Source organism: Neovison vison, chromosome 11 (genome assembly GCF_020171115.1).
Source record: "Neovison vison isolate M4711 chromosome 11, ASM_NN_V1, whole genome shotgun sequence".
Classification (NCBI taxonomy): domain Eukaryota; kingdom Metazoa; phylum Chordata; class Mammalia; order Carnivora; family Mustelidae; genus Neogale; species Neogale vison.
Genome location: NC_058101.1, coordinates 117400102 through 117412850, shown reverse-complemented (window position 1 = coordinate 117412850; position 12749 = coordinate 117400102). Strand labels below are relative to the sequence as shown.

Below are 12749 nucleotides of genomic sequence, written 5' to 3'. Positions count from 1 at the left end.
CACTCACCCGCCCTAATCCACCTGACCAGCCACCCCCGCCCCCAGCTATCTAGTCTGAGCAGGCGCCAGTGCGGAGCCGCGATCAGTCTCCTGACTCGCGCCCGCCACCCGAGGGGGCGTTCTCCGCGCGCGTGCATTCGCTACCCACCCGGCGCCAGCACCTGTTAACCCCTTACCACCTGTTGACTTGCCCTCCCTGCGCTTCCAGTTAAGGAGCTGCCGAACACAGCTTGCTTACTCCACCGAGAAAACGGAGAGGGCGGACTGGGGGATTTAAGGTAATAGAGAAATAAAAGTTGGCTGCTCACGCTCCATGAAGCATCCTCGCGTTTCCCAAGGGAAAAGCGTATCCCAGAGAACGAGCGTGACCTTTCAGCCTTTGGGGACGAAAGAATGGGATATCGGATGCCAGAGGAAGCCAGGTCAACTTACTTTCCTCAGCTCGCTAAAGAGATTAGCACCCACCTCTGAGAGCCTCGACACAGCGGGTCCTTACGGCAGCAACAACCTCCCTCCCAGAAGTCCAAGACCCCTCTCCTCCCCGGGTTCCCCCAGTATTTACAAAGCTGCCCGTTTAGATCCATGGGTACTTACCTGGGCCCCCTCTGATCCTCACAACTACAGTTCCTCTCAACAACCCCCTTACAGAAGGTTTATAAAAACAATTCCCAAATATTATTTAAACGGGAAGAGGGAGAATTAGAAGCGCACAGGAAGGGAGGAGGCGGCACCAGGAGAGGGATGGTCCCCAGAGGAGGCTGCTGTCAGCACAACCCGGTGATGAGAGGCTGGGGGCGTGGGAGGCAAACCCACGAACCTGTCGTCGAATTGCCACTCCCCGGCCCCCGCACAATTGGATCCGAGAGAAAGAGACAGAGGGTCGGAAGGGAAGGCAGGGAGAGAGCGCAAAGGATGCTAAGGGCCGGGCTCGGTCCTCGGGTCGGCTCGAAAGCCAGCACACACCTCGCCCCGCGCTGCGGCACTCGGTCTCTCACCCCCTCTGTCGGGTCCCCTTCTCGATGTCGTGGTCTTCCTCCTCTTCCTCTTTCTCCTCCTCCTTCTCCTCCGCTCACCGCCCCCGCAGCTGATTTGTCAGCGCCTCTCCCCGCCCCTCTGCCGGCGCTCGCTGCTTTCCCAGCCGCGTGCACTTCACTCCTCTACTCGGGTGAGGATGGGGGCGGGGGCGGCGGGGTATGGGGGGAGGCTGTACCTCCAACACTCCAGCCGCTAACCTGGGCCCGGGGACGGGGAGGTGGCGTGTTCTGAGCTTCACCTCGAGTTCAGGATCCAGGGGACTCTTGGGGCGATCTGAAGCTGTTCGGCTTAGGCTGATGTTTCTCCCTCTTTCCCATCCCCCCTCCCTCCTCCTTCGCTGTCTCCGCCCTTCCCTCTGGTTCCTCACGGGACCCTCCTGTCGGAGAAACCTTAGTGGAGTGGGGGGTCTGAGGGATCGACCACCAAGGGTAGAGCCGTCATCTTGGGAGGCTACTGAAGGCGGCAGGCAGCTAGGGAAGGGTGCTCAACCAGTGCTACCAAGAGCACGTTCCCCTCGGATCGCTGAAATTCTGATGAACGATGGTCGGACACAACGTTAAGGATGTTTTTGTTCAAATATTACTCAGATTTTCGTTTGCTCTTATCCTCTTAACCTCGGATGAGCCCAAAAAGGTCCCGCGGATGGAGAGGAGAGTCGTAAGGAAGAGTTACAGGTTGAGGCAGGAGGAGCCTCTTGGAATCTCCTTCCACCCCACCATCACCATTTTCTTGTCCGCCAATCAGCGGCTGCCAGACGCCGATTTTTCCCATCAGTGGAACGCGGAATAAATATTCCCCAGCCGTCGATACCAAGCGGTCTTGGGTTTTTCTTTCTCGAGATGCAATTTACTTTTCACACGCGAGTGCCTGATGGAGGAGACGAATCTAGCGTGGCTTATTCTCCTGAACCATCACATTCGATTTTTTCGTCCCTTCTACACACTACTCCCCTTTCTCACTCGATTCACGGTGCCCTCGAAGCTGACACCCCACACATCCCTTCCCACACACAGACACGCAGACATACGCGCGGGCTGGAAGACAATTTTTGCATTGCTTAACACATTTCACCTCTTTCGGAGCTGGAGGGAAAACAGCTGTTTCTGGATCACACCAGAATGGAGAACCAAGCTCCTCCCTCTAACAGAATGCGTTCGCTGTTTGTGCCTGAATTGGGAGGATGATTTTAGCACTGGAAGGGAGAAACAAGTCTTTGCTGTATGTTTTTTGTTTGTGTTTTGTTTTGCTTTACGTTTCTTTTCTTTTATTATTATTTTTTTTTTTGTAGGAAAAAAGTGCTTTCTGTAGCCCTGCACTCTTTTGGGTTCTGAAATTTGAGTAAAATTCAATTTTTAAAGATATTTTATTTATTTACTTATTTGACAGAGAGAGAGTATAAGCAAGGGGAGAGGGAGAAGCAGGCTCCCCACCCAGCAGAGAGCATGACCCAAGGCTGGAACCCAGGACCCTGGGATCATGACCTGACCGGAAGGCAGACACTGAACTAACTGAGCCACCCAGGCATCCCAGTAAAATGCAATCTACAAAACAGTTCTTTGAAACCAAAATCAAAACTTAACAATAACAACAAAACAGGAACCAGGGACCATATATATATAGATATAGATAGATAAAGATATAGATAGATATATTGCTTAACCACATCCTTGCACTATTGGTCTGCCCTTTTTAAAAGCAGACTTTCCGATTGCTCATATTTTGTTTCCTTGAAATCAGAAAAAGAAGGTTAAACTTTGGAGCTGGTTTGCTGTCTGGTTTTGAGACTTTGAACAAGTTATGTCCTCTGTTCAGTTTTGTTTTGTTTTGCAAATGAGAAGATGAATGCAGAAGAGCCCTCTCTTTTTAACTTTTTACTCTGAAAAATGTTTAAACATAAACAAAAGTTGAGAGAATTTAGAATTCCATGTGAATATCACCCAGCTGTCACCATTTTTTTAATGTATGGCTAATCACTTTTGATCTATATGTTCACCCACTCTACATTTTTTTATCACCACCCTTTATGTTTTACTAAATCCCAAGAATTATATATATCCTTTCACCTTTAAATATTTCAGCCTGTATGCATAAAATATAAGAACTGTTTTAAAATATCCACAATAACACTTAGATGGTCTTTTTAAAAATTGATGTATAATATACATATGGTGAAATCTTCAGATCTTAAGTATTCCTTTAAATTAGTTTTGAGAAATGTATGCATTAGTGTAACCCACGCCATCTTGATATGGTTATAATTTTAATTTGTGTTGTTATTTTATTTGGGATTTTTTTTTAAAGATTTTATTTATTTATTTGACAGAGAGAGATCACAAGTAGGCAGAGAGGCAGGCAGAGAGAGAGAGGAGGAAGCAGGCTCCCTGCTGAGCAGACAGCCTGATGCGGGACTCGATCCCAGGACCCTGAGATCATGACCTGAGCTGAAGGCAGCGGCTTAACCCACTGAGCCACCAAGGCGCCCCTTATTTGGGATTTTTGCATTTGTATTTTCAGTAAGGATCTGTAGTTGTGTATCTGTGGTTCTGTGTGTATGTGGGGGGGGCATGTGGGTATATAAGTGTGTGTTCTTTCTGTTAACCCACACCATTTTGAAAACAGAACATTTTCATCACCCCCAAAAATTCCCTTGTGCCCTTCATAGTTGTACATATTTTAGAATTGCACAAAAATTGAATCATACAATATGAAATTTTTTCCCTTTCCCTCAACATAATTGTGAAGTTCATTTATATTGTGACATGTATCAGTAGTTTGTTTCCTTTTATTGCTTTTGGGTTTTTTTTTTCCTTTTATTACTGCAATAAAATATCTTTTCCACTGTGACCTATCACTGAAAGTTACTTTGATAGGCTATAATGACAATTATTTAATGTATCACATGACATATTTATAGCTTAAAAGGGATCCCCTTGAAACCTAGTGCTTTACATCAAAGGGGCATATTCTTAGGTCCCATGACAGACCAATAAGAGAATTATTTTGGAATGGCTATTACATTTTTGTGCTTCTTATAGCATAGCATGGTACCATAACACCTTTATATAGTACTTTATGATTCACAGAAAACTAATGTACTGTATCATTTAATCACAACAAGTAGGTAGATTAAGCCTTATTATGTACCTTTTATAGTCAGGGAATCTGAAGCTCAAAGAATTTTAGTTAAAGGCTAAAATTGTCTAGCTCTTAAGAGGTTGAGCTAAGATAATCTAGCAGGAACCATTCCAAAAGGCACAACTCTCTCCTGAGTTATCAGTTTCTCTCTAAAACCTTACAGACTGGGTGGGAGGAAAAAGATGGGTCCCAGTTCTGTTAGAAATAGCCTTAGGGTTTAGATTTGACTGTAGAAATCAAGAAGAACTTGAGCTATTATAAAACAGAACATTCATATTTGAAATGTTGCCAAAATAAAAAGAAGGGAAAAAGAAAAAAGAAAGAAATTGTAAGCCAATTTTTGGTCAATTAGAATTATAGTTATAATTCTGTATTCTCCTCTTTTCTCCCCCAAAACATCTTGAATACAGTAAACATTCAATAAACTTTTAATTACTGGTGATATCAAGAGTGACATTGGTTATATTCTACTTATAGTTCTTTAACTCTGCATTTTTAAGGAAATGGAATTACTCTAAGGACAAAAAAAAGAGGTTAGTAAAGACATTTTTTAATATTTTCATCATTGATTGACATCATAGCCTTAAGTAAACTTTTAACTGTGTAAATATAACTTTAAATTCTAAACTTGAAAAAAATTTAACTCACAAATGTCCTGTACTTCATAAAGAATATGGAAGAATAACCTACCGAGAGACATTGCTGATGTGCACATTTTGTTAATAACTACTACACATGTGCTGGGCTTTCTCTTTGATAAATGAAATCCAAACACTTTGCTATTCTTTCATGAGATTGTTTTATCTGAACTTAATATAGTAATTTAACTAGAGATTAACGTTCTGTGAGATGCATGGTTAGCCTAGACTCTTTTTGCCTTCCCCTTACAACTAATTTTCTAAGTGTGCCATATGGTAAGCTTGTGCAGCAAAGTGGAATGGCATGAAAAATAAGGAAACTTCTCGTGATCAAGTATTAAAGAGCAGATAGGAATTGATTTAATATCTTTTTTTTTAAGATTTTATTTATTTACTTGACAGAGATCACAAGTAGGCAGAGAAACAGGCAGGGAGAGAGAGAGGAGGAAGCAGGCTCCCCGCTAAGCAGAGAGCCTGATGGGGGGCTCGATCCCAGGACCTTGAGATCATGACCTGAGCCGAAGGCAGAGGCTTAACCCACTGAGCCACCCAGGCGCCCCGATTTAATATCTTTAAGTGAAGAAAATACAATCTTTACTGTCTTTGGATAATATTCTAGATTTGTTGTGAACACAAGGGACAATGTAATGTTGATTCATGCGCCACCTGTATCTTATTCTCTATTTGTACCTTTCTCTCATTTTCTGCAGAAAGCATGCCCTAGTGACATCATGGTGGGTTTCTTTTGTAATTTCATAGTGAGCACAGAAGCAAAGGCCTAATGGGTTCAGGTGGGATAACGATTGTGTACAATTTTTTAAAAGCAGTTGAGCTTGATACAGGGCAATAAAGTTACTCCAAAAAGATATGAAAAACAGTGAAAAGGGAATATAGTGTCCAGAGGAGATTTCCTAATTTGACCCCATGAACAACTTCATTTTCTCTACAATACCATATGTCGCAAAAAATAATGGACATTTACTGTAGGCACAATGTAACTTAACATAACTATTAATATTGTAGTATATCCTCAAAAATGTAGAATGACTGCAAATTGTGACCACAAGAAAGTGCCATGTGAAATAGGTGAAATTCAATTGCATTTCATTTTAAATATCCCTGTGGGTTTTTTGTTGCCAAGAATACAAAGACACGCACGATTCCAAGACTAAGGACTTTAAAGCCAGATAGAAAAGACGTTTGAGTATTTTAGGATTTAAAAAGTTCAAATGCTTTAGTATTAGAAGAAAATAAACGTATTTATGAGCTCAAGAAATGCACTAAACCCTGGTGAGCCTGGAAGATTTCTGAGAATAAGGATAGCAGGTACAAATTAAACACAGAGACTTAGCAAGTTTCTACCACTTAGTAGCAGTGACTGAGAGCAAGTATCCAACCTCTCTTATCTCAAATTTTCTCACCTATTAAATGAGGATGATATCTCACTTGTCTTGTGTGATCACTGTAAGGAATAAATTATACGTTTCTCAACAAAGAACTAAGAACTGGCATCTCTCAGTATAAGTAGGCATTATTATTACCTAGTCCCCGTGCCTTTGGAAACACTTTTTTGTTAGAGCAGTTTGAATATTATTCCCAGCCCTCCCTGACCTTCCATCTCCCTTATAACATATCTGAGGTATTTGATGTCTCCCTATCAATAACTTTGGCTTATTATGGGAAATAAAACATTTCTAACCAGGGATGGAAGTTGTGGGAAGCTTGGGGTAGGGGGAGATAAGAAGGATTTATAGGGCTCATTAATTAAAAATCTGCCAATATCGCCTTTCTCTTGTTAGTGTATAGATTACAGTAACATCACTCATAGCAATTTGCTTCAGCAGTTTGAAGAAATAATAGTGATCATGATAGAATTAATGTTTACTATATTTATTGGCAGTTTTGCATTCTTGAAACCTCGTTTCTTTAAAGAGGTTGTGGCAGAGCTCTGTATGAATTATCTTGATTTGCCATGGGAGGACAATAAAATGGCACAACAAATAGTTTCCAAATTTGCCAGACTCATTGAGACAGCAGCTCTGAAAAACTTCTGAATGAATATCCAATTCAGAGATAAACTCAGCCTTTGTACTCCAGGTGAGTGGAAAATGGACAGACTGACAAGACAGTGACAGATCTACTTTGCAACAGCATTTGAGTTTAGAGGAGAGAAAATAAATGGATGAAAAATATTTCGGGACAAATTATAATGTTTTGTGTAGTATTTAGAACTGAATTTATAGTGCCTTTATAAACAGAAATCATAGCAAATTAATAAAATGAGCATGTTTTTCTTTTAACATCAAAATTATCCAGGTAGCTAATATATTTCGCTCTGTAGATAATCTAACAGTGGCATTTAAGAAGCTTTAAGTGGCATTTAAGAAATTTTTTCAGCTGTAAATAAAAAGCACATCATTAATATTTTGAAAGCTGGATATCCCACCTAAATTTGGAAGTTTACATTATTAAGAAATTAAGAACATGAAATTATTCGGAGAAGAAATTCTTTTTTCTTCCTTCTTTCTTCTTTCCTTCCTTCTTTTCTTTTTTCCTTCCCTCCTTTTTTAAGTAGGCTGCACACCCAGCATAGAGCCCAATACGGGGCTTGAACTCACAACCCTGCAATCAGGACCTGAACTGAGTTCAAGAGCTAAATGTTTAACTGACTGAGCTATCCAGGTACCGTAAGAAGAAATTGTTTCTTAGTCGCTAGTTGATAAAGAGTTTAGCATTAAAACATAACCACACCAATAAATATATATTTGTAAAATCATTTTTTACTAAAAAATTATATTGCTTATATAATCAATCTTTTAAAAATTAATCTTAATTTTCATAAATGTCACTTGAGTTCAGTTTCTCTCCTACAATCTTCCCAAAAATGGGAAAGAGCTTGCCTAATAATTGTTCATATATACTTGTGTACTATGAATGAACTTCTCTTAAATCAGCTCTGTGGTGAGAAATAATTGTTCTTTAAGTCTCACAGATTCTCTTCTGAGTCAATTTCTGTTTAAATTCCCCTTCACTTTCCTTATTAAAATATTAGACCTTAATATGGGACAGGAATTCATCAAAATCCTAGAGGAGAACACAGGCAGTAACCTCTTCAATATCAGCCACAGCAACTTCTTTCAAGACACGTCTCCAAAGGCAAGGGAAACAAAAGCAAAAATGAACTTTGGAGACTTCATCAAGATAAAAATCTTCTGCACAACAAAGGAAACAGTCAAAAAACCAAAGAGGCAACACACGGAATGGTAGAAGATATTCCCAAATAAAACTACAGACAAAGGGCTGATATCCAACATCTTATAAAGAACTTCTCAAACTCAATACCCAAGAAGCAGATAATCAAGTCAGAAAATGGGCAGAAGATGTGAACAGACCCTTCTCCAGTAAAGACATACAAATGGCTAACAGAACACAAATGACTCACAGACACATGAAAAAATGTTCATCATCATTAGCCATTGGGGAAATTCAAATGAAAACCACATTGAGATACAACCTTACACCAGTTAGAATGCAAAGATTAACAAGGCAAGAAACAAATGTTGGAGAGGATGTGGAGAAAGGGGAACCCTCTTACACTGTTGTGGGAATACAAGTTGGTGCAGCCACTTTGGAAAATAGTATGGAGATTCTTCAAAAAATTAAAAATAGAGCTACCCTATGATGTGGCAAATGCACTGCTGGGCATTTACCCCAACAATACTGGTGTGGTGAAAACAAAGACCATCTGTACCCCAATGTTAATAGCAGCAATATCCATAATAGACAAACTGTGTAAAGAGGCAAGATGCCCTTCTAAAGACGAATGGGCAAAGAAGATGTGGTCCATAGACACAATGGAATATTACTCAGACATCAGAAAGGATGAATACCCAAGTTTTGCATCAACATGGGTAGAACTAGAGGAGATTATGCTGAGTGAAATAAGTCAAGCAGAGAAAGTCAATTATCATAAGGTTTCACTTACTTGTAGAACATAAGGAATAACAAGGAGGACTTTAGGAGAGGGAAAGGATAAGTGAGGGGGGCAGAAATCAGAGGAGAAGACAAACCATGAGAGACAATGGACTCTTTGAGAAATGAGCTGAAGGTTTTAGAGGGGAGGCGGGTGGGAGAATGGGTGAGCCTGGTGGTGGGTATTAAGGAAGGCAAGGACTGCATGGAGCATTGGGTGTTATATGTAAACAATGAATCTTGGAACACTGCATCAAAAACTAATGATGTATTGTATAGTGACTAAATAACAGACACACACACACACACACACACACACAAATTTTAGACTAGGGGCAACTGGGTGGCTCAGTCATTAAGCATCTGCCTTCAGCTGAGGTCACGATCCCAGGGTCCTAGGATCCATCCCCACATCAGCTTCCTGCTCAGCAGGAAGTCTACTTCTCCCTCTCCCACTCCCCCTGCTTGTGCTCCTGCTCTCTTTCTCTCTGTGTCAAATAAATAAATAAAATCTTAAAAATAAATAAATAAATATAAATAAAATATTAGACTAAAAGCTGCTTTTTGGTTTTGTTTTTAGATAAGATAGGAAGAAACTCCAAGTAATTAAGTTGTCACAAAGGAAGACTTTTTTTGGGGGGGGCACCTGGTTGGCTCAGTGGGTTAAGCCTCTGCCTTCGGCTCAGGTCATATTCTCAGGGTCCTGGGATCAAGCCCCACATCGGGCTCTCTGCTCAGCAGGGAGCCTGCTTCCCCCTCTCTCTCTGCCTGCCTCTATGCCTGCTTGTGATCTCTGTGTCAAATAAATAAATAAAATCTTTTAAAAAAAAAACAAAGATTTTTTTGATAGCAGTGGATATTAAACACTTGCGAATGGTTAAAAAATAAAGTTGTATATTTTTATTTTACATTACCAAATTTAACACTGCAGAAATAAATCTGCTTAAATATATAAATCTCCAATTCGTATAGCAAATCTAACTAGAGGTTTCACAAATATGTCTTCAAATTCATGTATAACATAAAAGTGACTTTCAAACATCTTCAATAATGTAACCATAAAGTGGAAAACTTAACTCACATAAAAAGAAATTTCACTGACATTACTGAAATGTGTGTAGCTGATTTTCAAGTAAGGAAGTTGTATATACCTACAAGATATTAAAATATAAACAAAAGAATATAATGCACACACATATTCACATAATGTAGATGTTATGTTCAGTAAAGAAAGAACAGCAGTGAAATGATTTGCAAAGTATTTTCAAATGTAAAAGCAACCCATGTTTAATGGTTTAGTTTATCTCTCTGTGTCTATAAAAACAATCAATTAAATGAGAACTCAATCTCCTTAATCATCTTGGATTATGATTTTAACCTATAGGGAACATTTAAATGGCTAAAATAACTCTCGCACATGTTAAAAATCAAAGTGGATTTCTGTGACAGGACTGACTGAAAAGATAAATAAATATAATGCACCTTCATTTTTTGTTGTTACATAAATAGTACATGCACATTAGAAATACCTGCAAAGAATGAAAAGGAAAAAACAAAGTATCAGTGTGTTTAGCAACATGAAATAACCTGTTGACTCTCCTATTAAGAATTACTTCTGGGCACCGGGTTGGCTCAGTGGGTTAAGACTACCTTTGGCCCAGGTTGTAATCTCAGTGTCCTGGGATCAGGCTCTCTGCTCAGCAAGGAGCTTGCTCCCCCCCCCACCACCTCTGCCTGCCTCTCTGCCTACTTGTGATCTCTCTCTCTCTCTCTCTCTAATAAAGAAATAAAATCTTTAAAAAAAAAAAGGATTACTTCTTATAAAAAGATCACTTAAAAATATGTACCAAAAGCATTCAATATCTTTGAGCATCTACATGAGATACTAGAAAGATATATATACTAAGAAAATAATGTCGTATACTCAAAGAAAGGCATTTCTGGTGTTTTATACAATTATAAGAATACTCCTGCATTTTCCACAAAAAGGTTTAGCAATGCAATTTTCCAAATTAAGTTTCTGATTAGGGATTTCTCTAGGACCACTTACTCTTCATGTGATATGTGACATAACTAGTAAGTGATGAAGTCTGTTGTCTCCATCTTCTTTCCTAAGTGGCACACAATGCAGCTTGAAATATTTGCAGTTGACCTTTTTCTCCACTTGCCTTCTGCTCTTTAAAAGAGGAAAGGTTAGCTATATTTACCTAATAAACTCATGAAAATAGATTGAGCTAATGTATGTAAATTACTCCTATGATGGTTTGTGAAACAGCTAATTCTACTTAACTTATAAGCATACTTGCAGGGGAGGGGCAACTGTTTTATTGCTTTTCTCCTAAGACAAATGTCTCCTATGATGAAATAATGCTTGTGGAAGTAAAGGATAGATTTAGTTCCAGTCATAAAAAGGATGTGAAGTTGTAAATACTTTCCAGTTAGGCAGAAAAACACCAAAGCAAGTGTCAAGCATCAAAGAGTCTACCTAGGTGGTGCCTGGGTGGCTCAGTGGGTTAAAGCCTCTGCCTTCGGCTCAGGTCATGATCCCAGGGACCTGGGATCAAGCCCCACATCGGGCTCTCTGCTCACCAGGGAGCCTGCTTCCCTCTCTCTCTGCCTGCCTCTCTGCCTACGTGTGATCTCTGTCAAATAAATAAAATCTTAAAAAAAAAAAAAAAGAGTCTACCTAAAAGCAAAGGAGAATTTGCCCAAGTGTATCTTGTTTTTATTACAAATTTCTCAGAATAACTTGTTTAAAACCATCTTATTTTATTGTCTGTGAAATTAAAACTCCTGGAACATCTGGGTGGTTCAGTCAGTTAAGCAACTGACTCTTTATCTCTACTCAGGTTATTTATCTCAGGGTCCTGAGATTGAGTCCTGGGTCAGGCTACACACTAAGCATGGAACCTGCTTAAGATTCTCTCTCACCCAGGGCACCTGGGTGGCTCAGTCAGTTAAGTGTCAGACTTTAGATCATGTCATGATCTCAGGGTCCTGGGATCAAACCCCCCTCAAGCTGTGCATTGAGATCCCCCACACTCAGTGGGGAGTCTGCTTGTCCCTCTTCTTCTGCCCCTCTCCCCAATAGTACTCTGACTCTTTCTCTCTCAAATAAATAAATAAATTTTGAAAAAAGGTCTTTCTCTCTCTCTCTCTTTTGCCCCTACCCTCATGCTTTCTCTCTCTCTCTCCCAAAAAAGAAAAAAGAAATAAAAAAAGGAAATTAAAATGCCTTAAGAAATTATTGACTTCAGGTTATGAAGCTGAAGGAGGTAGAGTTTCACCAGCTGCCATATACAGTGTACACTATTGGATTTTAAACTAGAAATTTGAGCAAGTGTGAAAATTTACAACACTTTAGAAAAGCCAAATGTTTCATCAGAGATGAAAATACTTGAAAACATTAAACATCCTCTGTCTACAACAATTCTCTTTTCATCCTATTATTATTAAAGCCAGTTCTGTTAGAGTAATTTCCAAAAAATCTGTCTGAGTCCATCAGTACTTCCAGGTGCATCATGGGTCTCACCAATTCAAATAGTGGAAGAGCTTTCAACTTTGTTTTTATATATACAATATTTTGTTAAAAATCACATATATGTATGTAATTAAAAGAGTTGTTAAGCATAAATATATTTAATATATACCATTTTCTTCAAGAATTTTCAAACTTTGAGAATATTGCAAATGGTGAGTTTCCCCAATCTTCTGTACAACACTGAGGAGGCATCCTAGAGGGGTCCACAGAGACTCATCTGAAGATAAGAGGCTCACAAGCATCGTGTATTTATCACTGCCAAAACAACCTAGCTCTGTGGCACAGAAGGGGAGAAGTAATGAAACTAGGCACATGCTCAAATCCACCACGGAAAGGATGAACCTCAGAGACTGTTCTCTAAGGAGAAACATCCACAGAGAGTCACTTGTCCCTATGGCATAAAGGAACAGACTCTTTACTTCCTATTC

At 39.7% G+C, this 12749-nt stretch overlaps 1 protein-coding gene across 3 annotated transcripts in view; it reads right to left on the bottom strand.

The window, feature by feature from the left end:
- SNCA (synuclein alpha) overlaps positions 1-1098 on the bottom strand; it is a 155057-nt gene extending 153959 nt beyond the window's left edge. Inside the window, exon 1 of one of the 3 annotated variants that reach the window (XM_044224499.1) lies at positions 996-1098. The gene's annotated coding sequence lies outside the window, so the exon portion shown is untranslated. Of the gene's footprint in view, positions 1-594; positions 765-963 lie in introns of those variants that run through there. The other 2 variants (XM_044224498.1, XM_044224500.1) reach the window with 2 other exon arrangements.
- Positions 1099-12749: the final 11651 nt, after the last annotated feature.